This window comes from Neoarius graeffei, chromosome 15, assembly GCF_027579695.1.
Source record: "Neoarius graeffei isolate fNeoGra1 chromosome 15, fNeoGra1.pri, whole genome shotgun sequence".
NCBI lineage: Eukaryota > Metazoa > Chordata > Actinopteri > Siluriformes > Ariidae > Neoarius > Neoarius graeffei.
The window spans coordinates 55,460,290-55,480,378 of NC_083583.1; the positions used below are offsets into that span (position 1 = coordinate 55,460,290).

Here is a 20,089-nt window from a genome sequence, read left to right on the forward strand (position 1 = left end):
GGGTATTGGTTACAGTCCCTGGAGCAATGTTGGGTTAGGTGCCTTGCTCAAGGGCACTTCAGCCATGGATGGAGATGTAGGGAGAGGTAAGGGTGGGATTTGAACCTGCAACCCTGGGACCCAAAGACCAACTCCCTAACCATTAGGCCACGGCTGCCCTCGTTAACCTATAAAATCTGGATGACATGAAATTATGATTGCTAAGGAAAAAAAAAACACCTTTCGGAAGCTCTGCCTTGGATCACTTTTGTGTCCCCACCAATGCCAAAATCAAAGTTACTCCCTTGCTCGAAAGAGCAATTTTCTGAAGGTATCTTGACCATGCATTGGCCTCTAAACTGCGAAAATAGTTGTAGATGGCTTCACTAACTCTACATGCCATTGGCTAAATCAGTTTGTCTGACCACTACTTCATTCACTGGAAGTAAACTCGCAAGCAAAAGTCATGTGACTGAATACAACCTATATTCTATTCCAGGTTAATCACTCGCAAAGAATGACCAAAAAACCTTTAACTCTGTGGATTGTCAGTGAAAAAATGGCAAGATCGTGGCCACACACTGGGACTGTATGGCAGGTCTTGGAAAGAGCTGTTCTCACATCGCATTGTTGTTGTGGGCTCGGAGCCGGAGTGAAATGAAGGGATTCACTGACAGTTACAGATAAAAAGGCATACTGGGTTCTTCCTCCTGCTCTGAAAAAAAAAATACTCCTATTCCTGGATCGGAGATATTTCCTTTCTAAAGAAATACCCAAGTCAAGTTCCTAAGCCACAATCAGAAATTCAAGACAAAGTTTCAGGGAGATGAGAATACCTTTTATCTTTTTCTCTATTTGAACGATCGGAACAACTAAAAACAGCACTAAAATGAACCAAATTTAAGACAGATTAAGGCTTGCTTACAGGAAAGATGGTGTCTGGTTGTCCCCCAGGAGAAAATATCACGTGATGCGTGATGTCACACACAAGGGGTCTATACGTGAAGATCACCATCATCAGCAAGAACACTAAAGGTAATGAGTGTCACTGACAGTCTCTCATGCACATGCTGAGACCATCCTGCTTGCTTTTCTTTCATATCTACAGTACATACACTTGAATGAAGCTATCTGTCCATCTCTCTTTATCTGCCCCTCTCTGTCACCATCTGTCTCTCGGTGTCTCTTCCTCTGTCTGTTCTCTGTCCTTCTCTCTTTCTCCCACTCTCTCTTGTCTCCTGTGTCCTCCTTTGTCTGTTTGATATTGATTTATATGGTCTTAACTTCCATTTGTGGATGCAGTAATTAACTGTTTTCACAGACAATGGTTTTCAGAAGTGTTTCTGACCCATACAATGATTTCCATGACAGAATCGTGTCTGCTTTTAATGCAGTGTCCCCTGAGGGCCTGAAAATCATGGAGCATTCAATGTTGGGTTTTAGCCTTGTTCCTTGCATACAGAGATTTCTCCAGATTCTCTGAATCTTTGAAGGATATTATGTACCATAGATGATGTGATCCCCAAATTCTTTACAATTTTACATTGAGGAACGTTATTCTTAAATTGTTGCACTCTTTGCTCACGCAGTCTTTCACAGAGCAGTGAACCCCTCCCCGTCTTTACTTCTGAGAGACTCCGCCTCTCTGGGATACTTTTTTTTAGACCCAATCATGTTACTGACCTGTTGCCAATGAACCTAATTAGCTTTTTAAATATTACACAACTTTTCCAGTCTTTTGTTTTTGAATTATGTTGCTGGCACTAAATTAAAAATGAGCATATATTTTGCAAAAAAAAAAAAAATCATAGTTTCAATATGTTGTCTTTGACATGTTGTCTTTGTACTAGGGCTGTCAAATGATTAAAATTTTTAATCTAATTAATCACAGGGTTGCTGTGAATTAATTTTGATTAATCCCATTCCTAAATATGGCTGAAAAATTCACATTTTCTGTGTATTGTTGTTAGAACAGAAAGATAAATGACAAGAAGCGGATATAACATTTCTTTTTTTTAATAACAAAAGATCAATTTAATTCTGAACAATTTTGGCAACTTATTGATTGCTCTTTTTCTTTGTAAATACAGGATAGGTGAATGGAACTTTTCTTTTTGCACAAACAGCTCCACTTTCACATGATTACATGTGGCCCTTTTACCTTTTACTTATTCATCTTTTAGCCAGTTGCTAAGAAAAACTAACTGGTTAACATTTTCTGAATGTAAAGCTGACCGTTTCTTCTGAACAATATGACCTGCAACTGAGAAGAGTCGTTCACATGGAACCGTGGATGCGGGAGTCGTTAGATATTTGCGGGCAAGCAGGGCCAGCTTGTCATGGGCTCCTGAATGAGCAGCCCACCACTGTATGGGGCAGTCCTCCATACTTACACTACTGTTCAAAAGTTTGGGGTCACCCAGACAATTTTGTGTTTTCCATGAAAAGTCACACTTTTATTTACCACCATAAGTTATAAAATGAATAGAAAATATAGTCAAGACATTTTTCTGGCCATTTTGAGCATTTAATCGACCCCACAAATGTGATGCTCCAGAAACTCAATCTGCTCAAAGGAAGGTCAGTTTTATAGCTTCTCTAAAGAGCTCAACTGTTTTCAGCTGTGCTAACATGATTGTACAAGGGTTTTCTAATCATCCATTAGCCTTCTGAGGCAATGAGCAAACACATTGTACCATTAGAACACTGGAGTGAGAGTTGCTGGAAATGGGCCTCTATACACCTATGGAGATATTGCACCGAAAACCAGACATTTGCAGCTAGAATAGTCATTTACCACATTAGCAATGTATAGAGTGGATTTCTGATTAGTTTAAAGTGATCTTCATTGAAAAGAACAGTGCTTTTCTTTCAAAAATAAGGACATTTCAAAGTGACCCCAAACTTTTGAACAGTATGCTTGGCTCTGCTCTGTACCTGTGTATGTCTCTGTCAGGTTGCACCTCTTCATCTGACTCTGAATCTGAGCCCATCTGTAGAAGATGAATTTTCTTCCTTGGTGGTCCAACTTGAGAAGTCTGCAGAGACCTTCTGGGTGATTGTTCATAAAGCATCCCTCCAAGTGAGGTCCACACCTCTTCTCTTTCACTCTTGGGCAGACTCTTCAAGTCTTTGAAATGTGGATCCAACGCCGTTGCAAGCTTGAGCCATGTATTATTAGTATTTTCTTGGCAGGAGGCTAGATCTTCCATGAAGATTGTCTTAAATCTCACCACATATGCAGGATCTTCTTCAGAGACTTTCATCACTTGATGCAGGTGGCAGACAACAGGCAGTACTACTGAGCAGGAGATATAGGCCTCTCCACCCAGAATCTCAGTTACATACCTGCAGTAGAATAACACACACACACACACACACACACACACACACACACACACATAAGTTATTTGAACACCAGTTGGTATGCTGGCAAATCTGTTAAACATTATAATTTGAGCTTGATCAGTTAAATTTAATTTTTTAATATGCACATTATATATGCATTCCTTACCTGCAGGGCTCTAGAAGAGTGCTTAGTCTCTGCAGTTTGTCCCATTCTGATGGTGTCAGCATAACCAGTTTGTAGCGTTGATGGTCAAGGGTTTCTTGTATTGCTGCTTGATTGCGGTTCAGGCGCTTGATCATTTCCAGTGTAGAGTTCCACCGTGTTGAAACGTCTTGGATCAGTGGCTCCTGCTTCTGTCCCAGGGCCGCTTGCTGTGCTTGAAACTCCATGGTGTTTGCCGCGCTGTATCTGAAATGGCCGACAATTTTGTGACACTTGGCTAATACAGTCGCAAATCCACTATCGGAGAAGCTCACATTGATGCTTCTCTGTAGCATGTGAGCGATGCAGGGCATGTGCTCATATGGCAGTAGTTTAGCCGCAGCTGTCATATTGCGTGCACTGTCCGTTCCTATAGTTGAGATTTTTCCTTCAATTTTCCACTTGTGTGCTAGCCTAGTAAACTAGACCCAACCGCCTAGCGGCCAAAAATATTTTTTGCCTAGCCAATGGGTCTAGCCTTGCACCATATAAACAAAAACACCCCGGGCATCAAATCGTGCCCGCCAATCACAACGCAAGGTTTTTGTTTGGATTCTTTGGGCGGGCTTTTGCAGGAGTGACGACAAAGCTGCGCGACGCTGGAGAAAGCACAGCAGGAAAGATGGCTACGGCCAGTGAACAGCGCGCGTTTGACTCCGCTTTGGAATCAGTTTTAGAAGAATTAGACTTGGAGTTTTCGTTGAAACATGAGCAGGAAGAGGCTCTCCGCTCATTCCTTTTCAAGAAGGACGTTTTCGCTGTTTTGCCGACCGGCTATGGCAAAAGTCTGATCTACCAGCTGGCTCCGCTCGTAGCCAAAAGGATGGGGCTAGTTTGTGCAGTACGAAGAATTAATAAACAGCTTTGAAACATTACTTTTTGATTGTTTCTTATTTTCCCGTTATTTTAAATTTAAGGGAAATTATTTCACCAAACACCACTAAATAAAAACTCTCAAAAACAGTTTAAGCAAACCCTTGAAAAACACTTGGGAAAAAATGTGTATGTGGTACAGACTCCAAACTTGTGGTCATTATCTCCAAACTTCTTAATATCTAGAACCTGTTTATTAATTAATACTCATTTTGAAAAATTATTTAATTTCAAGGTCTCCCCCACTGCTTTCTGTCGCTCTGACTACGTCACAGTCACTGTTGCGCTGATTGGTCAGAGCGTTGGCCTATACGCACAGAGACAGTTTGAAAGACAGCGGTTTGTTCCTCCTACCTGCTTTGGAAATGTCTACGGATCGAGGCCAGACTAAATATTCACATTTAGTCTGGCTTGCCAGGCTACTTGTGTGCCACTGTTTGAAACTGTTGAGCGCACGCCTCTGCAAAGTGACACTCTTCTGTTTTCATGACGGTTAAAGCAAATGACCTAAGTTCCCAGTTTTTAGTGATGTGGTGCGCCGTCACACCCAGATAATTGTTGTTACTCACGGAGGTCCAGTGGTCTCCTGTCAAAGCAACATATTCCGCTGAAGCCAAATCCTCTTCCTTCGTTTTCTTTTTAGCATCATAGAGTTTGTTGATTTTAGTAATCACTGTGCCTCTCGACGGTGGCTTGTAGAATGTGTCGAAAGTTGCCACTTTCAAAACTTCTGCGAGGCCCGTGTCCTCGACAATATTAATCGGTCTACAGTCCTTGGCTATCCATCTGGCAATTGTGTCGGTCAGCTTCTCAGATGTTGTCTTACTTAATGCCCTGCATTCGGTAAGGGTGGTCTGACGCATGCCAGGCGGAACACCTGAAGTTGAAGCCCCAACAAATGAATGCTTGGCGTTAATATGATACTTAAGGCTTGAGGTGCTTCGGTGAAAGGAAAAGTCCTTCCTGCAGTGTGAGCAAACCACAACATGTTTGTTTACTGTTCCATCTTTGTTCTTTTTATACTCGAACTGTCCATCCAGAGGGCCAGCGGGTTCTTTGGACTCCTCCATGTCGCTCATGTCAGCCATGCTGTTTATGCGATAATGACTGAATGCGGCAGGGGTTGAATTGTGGTGTCACCGGCTGGCTGCAGTGCGCATGCGCAGACTCTTTCTTCATCTTCGGTAGCTGCACATGCGCCTTCTCCATCCATGAACGTGGCAGGGGTTGAATTGTGGGTAAAATTGGGCGGGAATGCATTAATACGTTAAAATAATTATCGCTGTTAATTCCTGAAATTAATCATCTTGTGTTAACGCGTTCATTTTGACAGCCCTACTTTGTACTATTTTCAGTGAAATATAGGGTTTCTATTACACCTGTTATTACACCTGTTATTACACTGGTATTACACCAATTATTATGCTTTTTTATTACACCACTTATTTCACTTGTTAATGTGATAGAGATATCTGTTTGGCATGCTTGGAACTGGTACAGGCTGTCCTGATTGCTACTTGTTCTTGAAATTGGTACAAGCTGTCCTGATTGCTACTTGTTTTGGCTAGTTAAATCCTTGAGATTTATCTTTGTTTGCACATCTGATCTCTGTTTCCATGAGGTTTTTCTGACCAGTGATGTAGTGCTTCATCACCTACTGATGTTACTCTGTCACACACAGACAACTCAGCTTCTTAAATCATCATCATCATCATCATCATCATCATCATCAGCCAATCACATAGCTACAACGCACTCTTGAATGTGAATATATACTCATGTTTGTCCTACAATAAATTGAGAGACATCTCTGAACAGCTGTATCTGTGGCAGTGACTGTTTGTTCCCGGAGCTGTGAGGCAGAATCTCTTAGGTGGCAGAGTTTGACAGATCAAAACCTATCATATTATATTGTTATTACACTGCTTATTTCAACTGTTATTACATTGTTGTTACATGTTATTACACCTGCTATTACACCACTTATTACACGCATTATTACACTTATTATACAGCTTATCACACCTGTTATTACATTATCACGTTGTTACTATGCCTGTTATTGCATTATTACTCCTGTTAGTATAAATGTTATTACATTGTTATTACACTGCTAATTATGCCTGTTATTATACTGTTATTACCTTGCTTATTGATTAACTTGGTAAGCAAATAATTCATGACACAAAATCTATATCAAATTAACTCATGCTGAATGAATTATTTACAGTGTAGAATTAACTCTGGTGAACTCTTACATTGCACCTAGTGTCAAATTAAATCAAAACGCATTTAATTAACATTGAACACCTTATTTGCCACTTAATCACTTTACACTTTACTTTCATGCATTATTTTGTTGAGTGTACATCTGTCAACTAATTACCTGTACCATTATTGTGCCGAGTGTATGCTAATTCTTTTTCATCCCCCTTTATATTTTATATTGTATTAATAGCCTCTGTTTTAATAGCCTTAATTTCTTTAAGCCCAGGTAATGTGAATGTGTGAGTGTGTTTTAGATCTCTGTAACATGTTGTATATACAGCACCATGCAAAAGGGTTGTTTTTTCACAAGTCCTGTTATAGCTGTTTATTTTAAGACTTGTGTATTACTGAGCCAGTAAAAAAAAAAGAAGTGTTACTGAAAAATATTTGTATGCCCATAAAGAAAGCAGCATATTATGCAAGTGATCAATTTTCAGACAACTGCTGGTTTTTGCTGCAAAAAAAATAAGAAGGAATTGTGACAGTCAAAGTCTACAGAAGAACAGTGGCTGGTTCTGCAAGATGCTCATAAATCTTACAGCTCATTTCTTTATAAAACTGTCCAACATTTTTGTACCAAAGACTATTAATTATTTTAAAAAGCAGTGTTGTCACACTTCGTTTAGTTTATTACTGTTTACTGCTCCTGATAGCATTTCTGTTTCACAAAAAGTAAAAACAAATGCTTGGTAAGATGTTTAATTTCATTATTTTGAAAGCATATTTCCTCTAGTGTTGTAGTACTTGAGCCCAGTCTCAAGGCCACTTTTTGAAGGTCTTGGTCTTGTCTCAAAATTGGCCATATTTTTACTTGGTCTTGTCTCGGTCTCAGATATCGAGGACTCTGGATTTTATTTCAAGCCCGGTCTCAAGACCACAACTGCGTGGATTTCTCTAAATTGCCTGTGCAATGTCTGATTTATTTGTTAGCATCATTACTGTGATTGGATGTAAAAATCCTGCTTCAAATGCAACCAATCATGTGACTCACTGCTCATTTAAAATGTTCTTCCTGTGAACGGCTCTCACCCATCCCCCACTCCCCTCACACCCACTGGTCTGGTCCTGGTCTTGACTTGGTCTCACCCTGCCTTTGTCTTGGTCTTGACTTGATCTCAACCCCTCAAAGTCTTGGTCATGACTTGGTCTTGGTTTAGATGGTCTTGACTACAACACTAGCTGTTACTTTAGAAACAATAAATTATTAGAGCAAGTGCGAGTGCGCTACAGTCCGAACTGCTATTAGAGAAAATTAATCAACACTTGCTGACCAATCAGATTTGAGAATTCAACCATAATTGAAAATTCACAATGATCAGTATGAACCAACACTTTAATGAATGTTTGTGGTTCCAAACTGTATTAGTCATTTACATTTTTTGTTAATTTACTGTACATGGAGTTATTTTTAGCTGTGGACTGAAAAAACATTAGACAGTGCAGGTGGGTTTAGTTAATCAAATATCACTTAATATTTGCTTTAACTTTGTTTACATTTTTACCTCCATCAACTTTATTAGAGAAGGTTATGTTTTCGCTACAATCCCTCAAAGTCTTGGTCTTGATACACTTTGGTCTTGGTCATGACTTGGTCTTGGCTTAGGTGGTCTTGACTAAAACACTATATAATATGATATATATCTCATCTCATCTCATTATCTCTAGCCGCTTTATCCTGTTCTACAGGGTCGCAGGCAAGCTGGAGCCTATCCCAGCTGACTATGGGCGAAAGGCGGGGTACACCCTGGACAAGTCACCAGGTCATCACAGGGCTGACACATAGACACAGACAACCATTCACACTCACATTCACACCTACGGTCAATTTAGAGTCACCAGTTAACCTAACCTGCATGTCTTTGGACTGTGGGGGAAACCGGAGCACCCAGAGGAAACCCACGGGGACACGGGGAGAACATGCAAACTCCGCACAGAAAGGCCCTCATCGGCCATGGGACTCGAACCCACTACACCATCGTGCCGCCATGATATATATATATATATATATATATATATATATATATATATATATATATATATAAAGACATGACAGTTTTGGTCACATTCTCTAATAAATTGTAACAATAAAATATAAAAACAGAAAACTACTTATTTCATTGTTTTTGTCCACTTGCAATCACTGCATTATCTAAAGCTCCACCTCTTGACGCAGTCATGGCATTTCATATCTCTAAAAAGCTTGTTTCCTGAAATACAGTAACAGTCAAAAGTTTGGACACACCTTCTAATGCAATGTGTTTTCTTTATTTCTATTAATTAAAAGTCACTTCATGTCTCAAAGTAGTGATGGATGTCGTTTCTCTTTACTCAGTTGAGCGGTTCTTGACATAATATAGTATGGGTTACTACAGTTGTGGAATAGGGCTATTTACTGTATTTTTATTATTTACTATTTACTGTATTTGGGGCAGCATCTGTATCATGGCTGAAGGGCCCTTGAGCGAGGCACCTAACTCCTAACTGCTCCCTAGGTGCTGTAGCATAGCTGCCCACTGCTCTGGGTATGTGTGTGTGCTGATTGCTCACTTGTGTGTGCATGTGTGTGTTCACTGCTTCAGATGTGTTAAATGCAGAGGAGGAATTTTTCTGTGCTTGGGTGTGCATGTGACAAAAATAAAGCCTTCTTCTTCTTCTATTTTTATTATTTACTATTTACTGTTTGATCTCAAACACATTAATAAGGCAAGAAATTGTACTAATTAACTTATTATTATTATTATTATTATTATTATTATTGGGCGGCATGGTGGTGTAGTGGTTAGCACTGTTGCCTCACAGCAAGAAGGTCCAAGTTCGAGCCCCGTGGCCGGCGAGGGCCTTTCTGTGCGGAGTTTGCATGTTCTCCCCGTGTCCGCGTGGGTTTCCTCCGGGTGCTCCAGTTTCCCCCACAGTCCAAAGACATGCAGGTTAGGTTAACTGGTGGCTCTAAATTGACCGTAGGTGTGAATGTGAGTGTGAATGGTTGTCTGTGTCTATGTGTCAGCCCTGTGATGACCTGGCGACTTGTCCAGGGTGTACCCCGCCTTTCGCCCGTAGTCAGCTGGGATAGGCTCCAGCTTGCCTGCGACCCTGTAGAACAGGATAAAGCGGCTAGAGATAATGAGATGAGATGATTATTATTATTTAAAATGATCCTGTTCACCTGTAGTGTCTTTTGCTTGAACCAGATTTATGGGCCTTTTTTGTACAATATAGCACCTGGATATGATTACCATTTTCACTGCAATTAGAGATTCGAGTTAAAGGCTGGGTGCTTGAGACTTGATCCAGATTTTCTCCTTTGAAAGTTTGTACTCCAAGAAGTACCTTAATAATCCGAAAGTGTGGGATGTGTTTCAGACTCACTGTGTGGTCTTCTCCACAGGAGTACACCATAAGAAACCCACACTGAACCGAACCACAGAAACCCTCTAAAGACTTTCCAAGCCAATCATCAACTCTGGCATCTCAAAAAAGTTCCCAGTGTGTCAAACTTCTAGTGAGAGCAAAAACTTTGAAGTTCTATTTTACACCTGCTGAATAAAAGCCATTTAGGGACTCAGCAAATAAGAGTGAATGGTCTATTTTTTACCATTTTTTGTCACCGTGGAAAGACCTCTAGATGAAAAATGTCACATTTCCTTCTTTGTTCCCTCTAGAACGAAAATGACTTTTTCATGAGACTAATAGGAAACTGCGTGCTATTATGTCCTGCCCCTTGACACCCTGATTATGAAATGGCACAATGTGAAGAACGGCAGGGTGTGAGCTGAGGAAGAAATGAGCAGTAGAGAAGCACGGCGATTCATTTAGAACAGAATGCTGTCTTCAATTCATTACTCACAAGAAGCAATATTCACCTCATTAAACTAAAATAAAGCAACGAAAACGCCATTTTGTTGCCGCTCTTTGCCTCATCACGGACGCCTTGGGGTAAGCTCAACAGCCTGTTTTCCTGCAGCATCCCTCCTCTCTCATGCTTCATCAGTCTGGAGGAAATTACATTGCAGTCATTCAATTTCTGACCTCCTTTCCAGCAGTTATCTGCTTTATACTTTATATGCACTTTACAAAAGTCACCAGAGAAAGGTGAGTACCATGGACGGAGATTAAGAAGTGTAATGAGGTAGAAAGTTTTTTTTGTTTTGTTTTTTTTCTTTCAAAATTGAATCTTAGAGCGTTGGGTCGAGTAGTTCACAGAAAAAGTCAGAAAAAAGAAAAAAAAACAAGCTTGGGACATAAAAAGATTTGTTTTCCTCCCATTTATTTAATTTTCATCATGATCTTGGAATTGGTTTGTCGCCGCAGCGTGCAGAGATAGATGCATGTGTGTCTGCTTTAATGACTTTTTTTTTTTCAAAAGCTATGATTATTTAGGAGGAAACAATTCGAACTTACATATGCAAGCTTCACAGAACATATCTATTTTGGTTGATTTAATTCTTTTTGATTACAAATGTGGACATTTTTTGATGAAGTCGCACATTCAATTTTACAGGAATTTTCACATTTTTTATTCATGTTAATTTGCATCGACTTGAAAGAAATGCATGAAAATCACCACAGTGTCGTTCTGATAGATTACTATCCAGGATGGGAAGCAAAAAAAAGAGTCCCTTTTGATGATCGGGCTGAAAATAAATGAATGCAAAACACTGAAGGGGTTAAAAAGGTCCACTGAGTGAGCAAACAAAGAGTTCGGCTCTTTTTCACCAGGTCAAATGTACAAAGTCAGCACAGGCCAGGACTAATTCATAATCAAATGCTGAGAAGAAAGAAAAAGGTCACGAGCCCCTGCCTTTTCTAGTCTACAGTCCAACCTCCACTCCAGAGGAGGCTGCATGTTCCCAAACACAGACTAGAAGCTTTTGTCCACGAGAGACGTATGCTTAAAAAAAGAGGGCGTCAAAGGAGCTCCAAAAAAGGAGAAATCTTTAATCACCTTCTTGAAAAGGTCTATTGAGCAGGGTTGCGTCCCCTCTCTTCTCTGAACTGTCCGTCAGCCTTACAAGGGGGAAGTTTGGGAGCTGTGACAGGCGGGACGGAAGGGCCCAGATGGGAAAAGTGCAGAGGGGAGGGAAGGCTAGCGAGGGATTAGGCAAAAAAGGGAGGGGGGGGGGAAAGGTGGGTGCAAAAAATTCTGTCCAAAAATGACTTGGGTGGAATGCTTGCCGCTTGACTGCTGCGTGTGACCGAGCTGGCATCCAGACGCTTTCCCACAATCCAGCTTTGTTCAACCATGTGTGCAAAGCGGCGGAGCGCTGAGGAGAGGGAGAGAAGACGAGGAGAGAATGGAGGAAGAATGAGAGACAGATATAAGAATTGGACGAGCGGCTAGCTTCTGTTCTCCAAAGTCCCAATCTCTCCATCTCATTTCCATAAGATTTACTGCCACAAAAAACGCCTCAGTTGCTTTTTATTATCCTCTTCCCCCTCCCCTTATTTAACTCTAAAGCATAGGAGTGTGTGTACTCTTTGATCCAGTCAACCTTCCTAGTGCTAAAGCCTCTCGTATCTATCCTCGACCCCTGATGTGAAACAGTGCGTAATAATATAACGCCCCAGCGCTGAACTAAATCAGGTTTCATAGACTAGGATGCATCATATATGGTGTAAGATCTCATATAGTCAGTTCAAGATTGGCATTTTCTCTTAAAAAAAATGAACCTGGTAGGAAATATGCATTTGACTCACACAAACGCCAGCAAGTATAATCTTTATAGTCTCTTGAACAAGGATGTAAACGTACATGAATACATTATTTGCAATGAACAGGAAGTGCGCTATCTGTGGGGGGGCTTTTTTGTCTGTTTTTTAGAAAGCTTGACAGAAAGGTTCACAGGGAATCTGGTTGTGTCCAGAGCTGGGATCATGTGTTGGACAGGATGCAAAAACAGGAGGGTTTTACTTTAACCTGACGGTGTTTAAGAACATGAACATACTGTATGTATCTTGATTCATCCTTAGTAGCTGCCTGGTCAAGGCTGTAGTTTACTAGGTATTAGCTACTAGAACAAACAAAGTTTGTTCGGAAATATGTACAGAAATAATAACAGTGTGAGAAGGGTTTTAAAAAAAACCCAAAAAACTTTCTGGTTGAGACTTGAACTGGAGTGATGTAGCTGAGGTTGAGGAACTGTCAGAGCCAGAATTTGCACACCATACTGACAGTGCTCCTATTTCTACCTCTGAGGGGTTTTTTTTCTTGTCTTTTCCACTGTTTCCGAAGACATAGCGGTAAAGTTCATTTTAAAAAAGGAAGAAAATAAGGGGATGGAAAAAACGATAAAAATAAAGGCTCTGTCTTAGGCCACACCCACATCCCAGATACAGATACACTGTAAAAAAAGAATAGTTGAGAATACTTCAAATTTCAAGGCAACCGTCTGCATTAAGAATTTTATGTTTTGCCAACGATGTGCCCATGATAATCCAAACTATGATAACACTGTTATCTTTATTAAGAATTCTTAATTAAGTCAATTTTCAATTCCTCATTCTGCCAACATAGATTTCTCTTTTTGCTGAACAGTGTCATTCACAGTAGTACCAAAAGGCAATTGAGGTTGTCACAATTTTGGGGGGGCTTTTTTCACCTTTATTTAGATAGGACAGTGTAGAGACAGGAAATGAGCGGGAGAGGGATGGGAAAATGACCTCAGGTCGGAATTGAACCTAGGTCCCCGGATTTATGGTATGGCACTTTATCCACCTGAGCCATGACACCCCCAAGATTATTGCAATTTATCATTAAACTATACATGCCTTTTTTCATTGTTCTACACAATTACAAAACTTCAATAATGTACAATAAACTTCACACTTTTTTAAAAACTTTATTTCAATATTGAAGTTTTGTAATAAATAGATAAATTTTGTAATAAATAGATAAATTTTGATAACCTCAGGGACATCGTGGCTCAGGTGGATAAGGCACCATACCATAAATCTGGGTTTGATTCCGACCCAAGGTCATAGCCCTCCCTGTCTCTCTCTACACTGTCCTATCCAAATAAAGGTGAAAAAAGCCCCCCAAAAAATAGTAATAACTTCAATTACCTTTTGGTACTACTGTGAATGCAACTGTTCAGCAAAAAGAGAAATCTATGTTGGCAGAATGAGGAATTGAAAATTGATTTAATTAAGAATTCTTAATAAAGATAACAGTGTTATCATAGTTTGGATTATCATGGGCACATCGTTGGCAAAACATTAAATTCTTAATGCAGACAGTTGCCTTGAAATTTCAAGTATTCTCAACTATTCTTTTTTTACAGTGTACATATTACACTACCGTTCAAAAGTTTGGGGTCACTTTGAAATGTCCTTATTTTTGAAAGAAAAGCACTGTTCTTTTCAATGAAGATCACTTTAAACTAATCAGAAATCCACTCTATACATTGCTAATGTGGTAAATGACTATTCTAGCTGCAAATGTCTGGTTTTTGGTGCAATATCTCCATAGGTGTATAGAGGCCCATTTCCAGCAACTCTCACTCCAGTGTTCTAATGGTACAATGTGTTTGCTCATTGCCTCAGAAGGCTAATGGATGATTAGAAAACCCTTGTACAATCATGTTAGCACAGCTGAAAACAGTTGAGCTCTTTAGAGAAGCTATAAAACTGACCTTCCTTTGAGCAGATTGAGTTTCTGGAGCATCACATTTGTGGGGTCGATTAAATGCTCAAAATGGCCAGAAAAATGTCTCGACTATATTTTCTATTCATTTTACAACTTATGGTGGGAAATAAAAGTGTGACTTTTCATGGAAAACACAAAATTGTCTGGGTGACCCCAAACTTTTGAACGGTAGTGTATGTTCCATCACGACACCATAGAGCCCTGTGATGACCTGGCGACTTGTCCAGGGTGTACCCCGCCTTTCGTCCGTAGTCAGCTGGGATAGGCTCCAGCTTGCCTGCGACCCTGTAGAACAGGATAAAGTGGCTACAGATGATGAGATGAGATGAGATGAGACGAAACCATAGACGCAGATATGAACAAATTTAAATCCTAAATATTTATGTATTCAGACAGTTACTATTGGTTTAAGATCTTGGTTCGTGTATAAATCTGAAATGTGTGTTTCTCAAATTCCTGCTTTTAAATTTCAGACAATGAACTCCTTTGTTTATCCAACATACAGAGAAACAGAAAAGCTCCAGTGCTGATGGGACGAGCACAAGTCAACTTCAACTGACTCGACGTTGTTTATCAGGCCATTTGTGATTATGTATGTGTGAATGAAAGAGCAAGATCGAGAGAGTTCCAGGCTTCCTGTGCCGCTCAGTAGATCTATTGGTCTCATCTCTTTTGTTCTGTTACTTCCTTTGAGGCCGCAGTCTTCTCCTCGCAGCCTTTGTGTCCTGGATGAAAAGGGCGCAGTTTATTATGTCCCCCTGTGGCACTCCGTCAAGCAATGGCAGCCCCGGCAAGCCAACATGCAGCAAGGTCAGGAGGAAAGTTCGCCTATGACTTTGAAAGCGAGACAGAGAAAGACCGAAAGAGAGAGGAGAGCAGAGAAGTAGGACCTTAAGGAGAAGAGACAGAAGTGAACTCTTTTTCTTCTTCTTCTTCTTCTTCAAAAATCTTTACTATTCAGACATCATCAGAAATTTGCCAGCCTGCCTTTTACGGCTGTTCAAATGTCAGCCTGTGTAGATTTTTACTCATCGAGGTCATATATTATGAACTTCTAAAATTTGCCTTACGATACATTCATGACTTAATTGAAATTTAAAATGAATTCAGGTTTAAAAAAAATACACCTTATATATTATCGTTCTTCACATTTTTCAGTGGGCGGCACGGTGGTGTAGTGGTTAGCGCTGTCGCCTCACAGCAAGAAGATCCTGGGTTCGAGCCCCGGGGTCGGCGAGGGCCTTTCTGTGCGGAGTTTGCATGTTCTCCCCGTGTCCGCGTGGGTTTCCTCCGGGTGCTCCGGTTTCCCCCACAGTCCAAAGACATGCAGGTTAGGTTAACTGGTGACTCTAAATTGACCGTAGGTGTGAATGGTTGTCTGTGTCTATGTGTCAGCCCTGTGATGACCTGGCGACTTGTCCAGGGTGTACCCCGCCTTTCGCCCGTAGTCAGCTGGGATAGGCTCCAGCTTGCCTGTGACCCTGTAGAAGGATAAAGCGGCTAGAGATAATGAGAATGAGACAGTTTTCAGTACTGAAAATAATTCCGCATTTTATACACTACTGTTCAAAAGTTTGGGGTCACTTTGAAATGTCCTTATTTTTGAAAGAAAAGCACTGTTCTTTTCAATGAAGATCACTTTAAACTAATCAGAAATCCACTCTATACATTGCTAATGTGGTAAATGACTATTCTAGCTGTAAATGTGTGGTTTTTGGTGCAATATCTCCATAGGTGTATAGAGGCCCATTTCCAGCAACTCTCACTCCAGTGTTCTAATGGTACAATGTGTTTGCTCATTGCCTCAGAAGGCTAATGGATGATTAGAAAACCCTTGTACAATCATGTTAGCACAGCTGAAAACAGTTTAGCTCTTTAGAGAAGCTATAAAACTCACCTTCCTTTGAGCAGATTGAGTTTCTGGAGCATCACATTTGTGGGGTCGATTAAATGCTCAAAATGGCCAGAAAAATGTCTTGACTATATTTTCTATTCATTTTACAAATTATGGTGGTAAATAAAAGTGTGACTTTTCATGGAAAACACTAAATTGTCTGGGTGACCCCAAACTTTTGAACGGTAGTGTAAATGCGGGAAAATAAATGAAGCTCCCCCCCCCCCCCCCCCCCAAACAGCCTTCATGAAACCATTTAAAAAATCGCATGACACTTCTCTGATCTACACTTGCCTTAAAATACAGATTTTTGTTCAACAGAAACATCAATGTATCACAGATTTAAAGAGATTCATTAATGAATTTTAGTTACAGAAATGTACAAGGTCACATTATGCCTAACTGTGATGGTCTGATGTGTTTACAATATTATCCAGCAAAATAAATATCATGGTATATTGTTTAACTATTATATCACAACGCTGTTGAGTTTTCAATCTTGATTGCTCAGAAGGTCTTGATTTGTTTTGTACAACGGCAGCTCTGACAGTAACGGCAGCTGAAATTCAAGTCACATGTTCAGGTATATTAATGTGCTTTTCTATAGTTTTTATAGCAACAGCTTACACAGGGACGTGTCCAGTGGATGCTTCACGTGAACAGAGTTTAAAAAGTGGGTCAGTGTTGTGATGGTTTCTCTAAGGAGACACTGATGTAATATTTATGGAAGGAGTCTCCATTGTCAGCACTCTGCAACAGTCCGAAGTAAAGCGGTACATTTTCTGAGACTGGGATGAGGATTTGTGTTTTGTGGTTTCTCAGTAACATGGCAAACTGTATTTATTTTGATTTCATTCATGTTTTAATTAAAAAGAATGGTTGATGAGGAAATGACTGTTTATACTGTAGCTACTATAATGTAAGTGGTTCCACAACATTACACATCCATCCATCCATTATCCTGTACAGGGTTGTGGGCAAGCTGGAGCCTATCCCAGCTGACTATGGGCGAAAGGCGGGGTACACCCTGGACAAGTCGCCAGGTCATCGCAGGGCTGACACATAGACACAGACAACCATTCACACTCACATTCACACCTACGGTCAATTTAGAGTCACCAGTTAACCTAACCTGCATGTCTTTGGACTGTGGGGGAAACCGGAGCACCCGGAGGAAACCCACGGGGACACGGGGAGAACATGCAAACTCCACACAGAAAGGCCCTCGTCTGCTGCTGGGCTTGAACCCAGAACATTCCTGCTGTGAGGTGACAGAACTAACCACTACACTACCGTGCCGCCCTAACATTACCTAACATTACAATACATTAGTAGGCTAGGTTTTAAAAAATAGTTATGAAAAACTGCAAATTCTTAAAGCCCTATGCGTCTACTTTCATATGAGCTGTTAACCGCTTCTGTAGTGTGTGACATCACAAATAAATTCTTCACAAAGAAGAACAACGGGGCTTTTGAAGAAACCTTTATACACATATACATTACAGCACAGAGAAATTCTTTCTCTGCATTTAACCCATTTGAAGCAGTGAACACACACACACAGCAGTGGGCAGCTATGCTACAACACCCAGGGAGCAGTTGGGGGTTTAGGTGCCTTGCTCAAAGGCATTTCAGCCATGGATGTAGAGGGAGGAGAAAGTGCTGTTCATTCACTCCTCCTTCCTGTTGGTCCAGGGAATCAAACTGGTGACCTTTTAATCCCAGACCTCCTTTTCTAACCTTTAGGACATGGCTGCCCCCAGAAGTGACCACCAAAAATTGCCACAGCTGACCTTTTTTCATGTCATCCAGGTGAACATGGGCACCCCAAAACAGGCCTGTGGTAAAAAGAGATTGTAATAGTTGGAAAATCGCCATGGGATAAGTGGAACAAAACACTTGTGATCAATCTGTCATTACCCAACAAACTGGACATCCTTCAACCCTTGGTTATGGCTCAAAATTCTGTCCATAAAAGTTAAGAACAGAATCGGTGACAAAGAGCAGCCCTAGTGGAGACCAGTACCCACTGGGAACAAGTCTGACTCATTGCTGCCAACGTGAACCACGTTCAAGCTCCAAGGCCCAAATGACCCGTAGCAGTGGGCCCGGTACCCCATACACCAGAAGCATCCCCCCCCAACCCCCAACAGGACACACTAAGGGACACCGTCATATGCCTTTTCCATTTCCACAATACACAAGTAGACTGGTTAGACAAACTCCCATGCACCCTCCAGTACCCCTGTGAGGGTACAGAGCTGGGTCACCACCTGGTTCCACCACATCGTTCCTCCTGAATCCAAGGTTGACCAAAAGATGGGTCTTTGATTCTTTCCCTATAACAGCACTCCACCAAATGTTTCATTCCTTATTTATCAGGATGCGTCTTTTGAGAATTTCATCCTCTCATTGGAGCTTCATTGTAGATTATCTTATTACAAGATTATAAAGCTCACTTCTGACCAATATATATTCACACCAAACCTCAGATACACAGTCATGCTAAACTCACTGTTTCTCTAAACTCAGCGTTTTTGTCACGAAACATAACTAAGCTGTATTATATTATACCGAGAACATATCTGTTCCTTCCTTCTTCCCAGTGAGCAGCACAAACCCCACTTTTGCACTCGCGATATACAGGAATGATTTGAACAAATGGTCGATCATTACACCTGCATCGTAATATACATTTCTCCTACTGCTTCATTCACCCCTAATTTCAGCAATGAATTGTGAAATTTGTTTCATTTTGCATCTACCTGTTGCTCCTATGATGACACGAGATATTTTGAAAGGCTCATCTCATCTCATCTCACCTCATCTCATTATCTCTAGCCGCTTTATCCTGTTCTACAGGGTCGCAGGCAAGCTGGAGCCTATCCCAGCTGACTACGGGCGAAAGGTGGGGTACACCCTGGACAAGTCGCCAGGTCATCACAGGGCTGACACATAGACACAAACAACCATTCACACCTACGGTCAATTTAGAGTCACCAGTTAACCTAACCTGCATGTCTTTGGACTGTGGGGGAAACCGGAGCACCCGGAGGAAACCCACGCGGACACGGGGAGAACATGCAAACTCCGCACAGAAAGGCCCTCGCCGGCCACGGGGCTCGAACCCGGACCTTCTTGCTGTGAGGCAACAGCGCTAACCACTACACCACCATGCTGCCCATTTTGAAAGGCTGATTTCTGATTTCCCATATGCAGGCCAGTGGAGCTCCATGCTGGCCTCTGGATTTTATGACACGATACAAAAAGGACTCAAAAAATAACACTGGGTTGTTTTTTTTCTCCGTCAAATAAAAAATCATAAGGTTGCAAAGAGCAGCTGCTTTTCACATCTTTTCAGGTTGAAGCTGTTGAATGGAGCCAGATAATGCAAGAACATGAGTCATCAACAACACTCGAGCTGTTATGAAAAGCAGGAAATGCACAGCAGGAGTACACCTCTTCACTGAGAATGAGTGAATGAACGAATCAGTTTGTATCATTCCCAGTCTTCTCTGGCTCTTAAAAAAAAAAAAGGAGATTTTATTTAGCTCTCTCATTGTGGTGCTGTGTATTGGAGTATAGGCTATTCTTTCTCTCAGGAACAGAAGTGGATGTCATATTGAAGTCACCTGTTACTCGGACCCTCATTTTTATCATTGAGTCTTGCTGAACATACAGTAAATCTGATGATAGCCTGGATGGGTTTGTTTCTAATCTGTTACTTTTAGAGTGGAATTACGAGTAATAACTGGAAAAATTAATTGGAGCAGAAAGATCTCCAGCAGGATGATGAATTATAGATACAGTCACAACAGCATGAATGTAAGTAATAGAGTACATTTTCTGCTATAGGAGCATATATACACTCACCGGCCACTTT

General features: G+C 40.9%; 1 protein-coding gene across 2 annotated transcripts in view; it reads right to left on the bottom strand.

The window, feature by feature from the left end:
* fam174c (family with sequence similarity 174 member C) overlaps positions 1-20,089 on the bottom strand; it is a 301,306-nt gene that overhangs the window by 231,976 nt on the left and 49,241 nt on the right. Inside the window, exon 4 of one of the 2 annotated variants that reach the window (XM_060941664.1) lies at positions 3,658-3,736. The exons of the other annotated variant lie outside the window; for it this stretch is intronic. The gene's annotated coding sequence lies outside the window, so the exon portion shown is untranslated. Of the gene's footprint in view, positions 1-3,657; positions 3,737-20,089 lie in introns of those variants that run through there. 2 annotated transcript variants of the gene reach the window in all.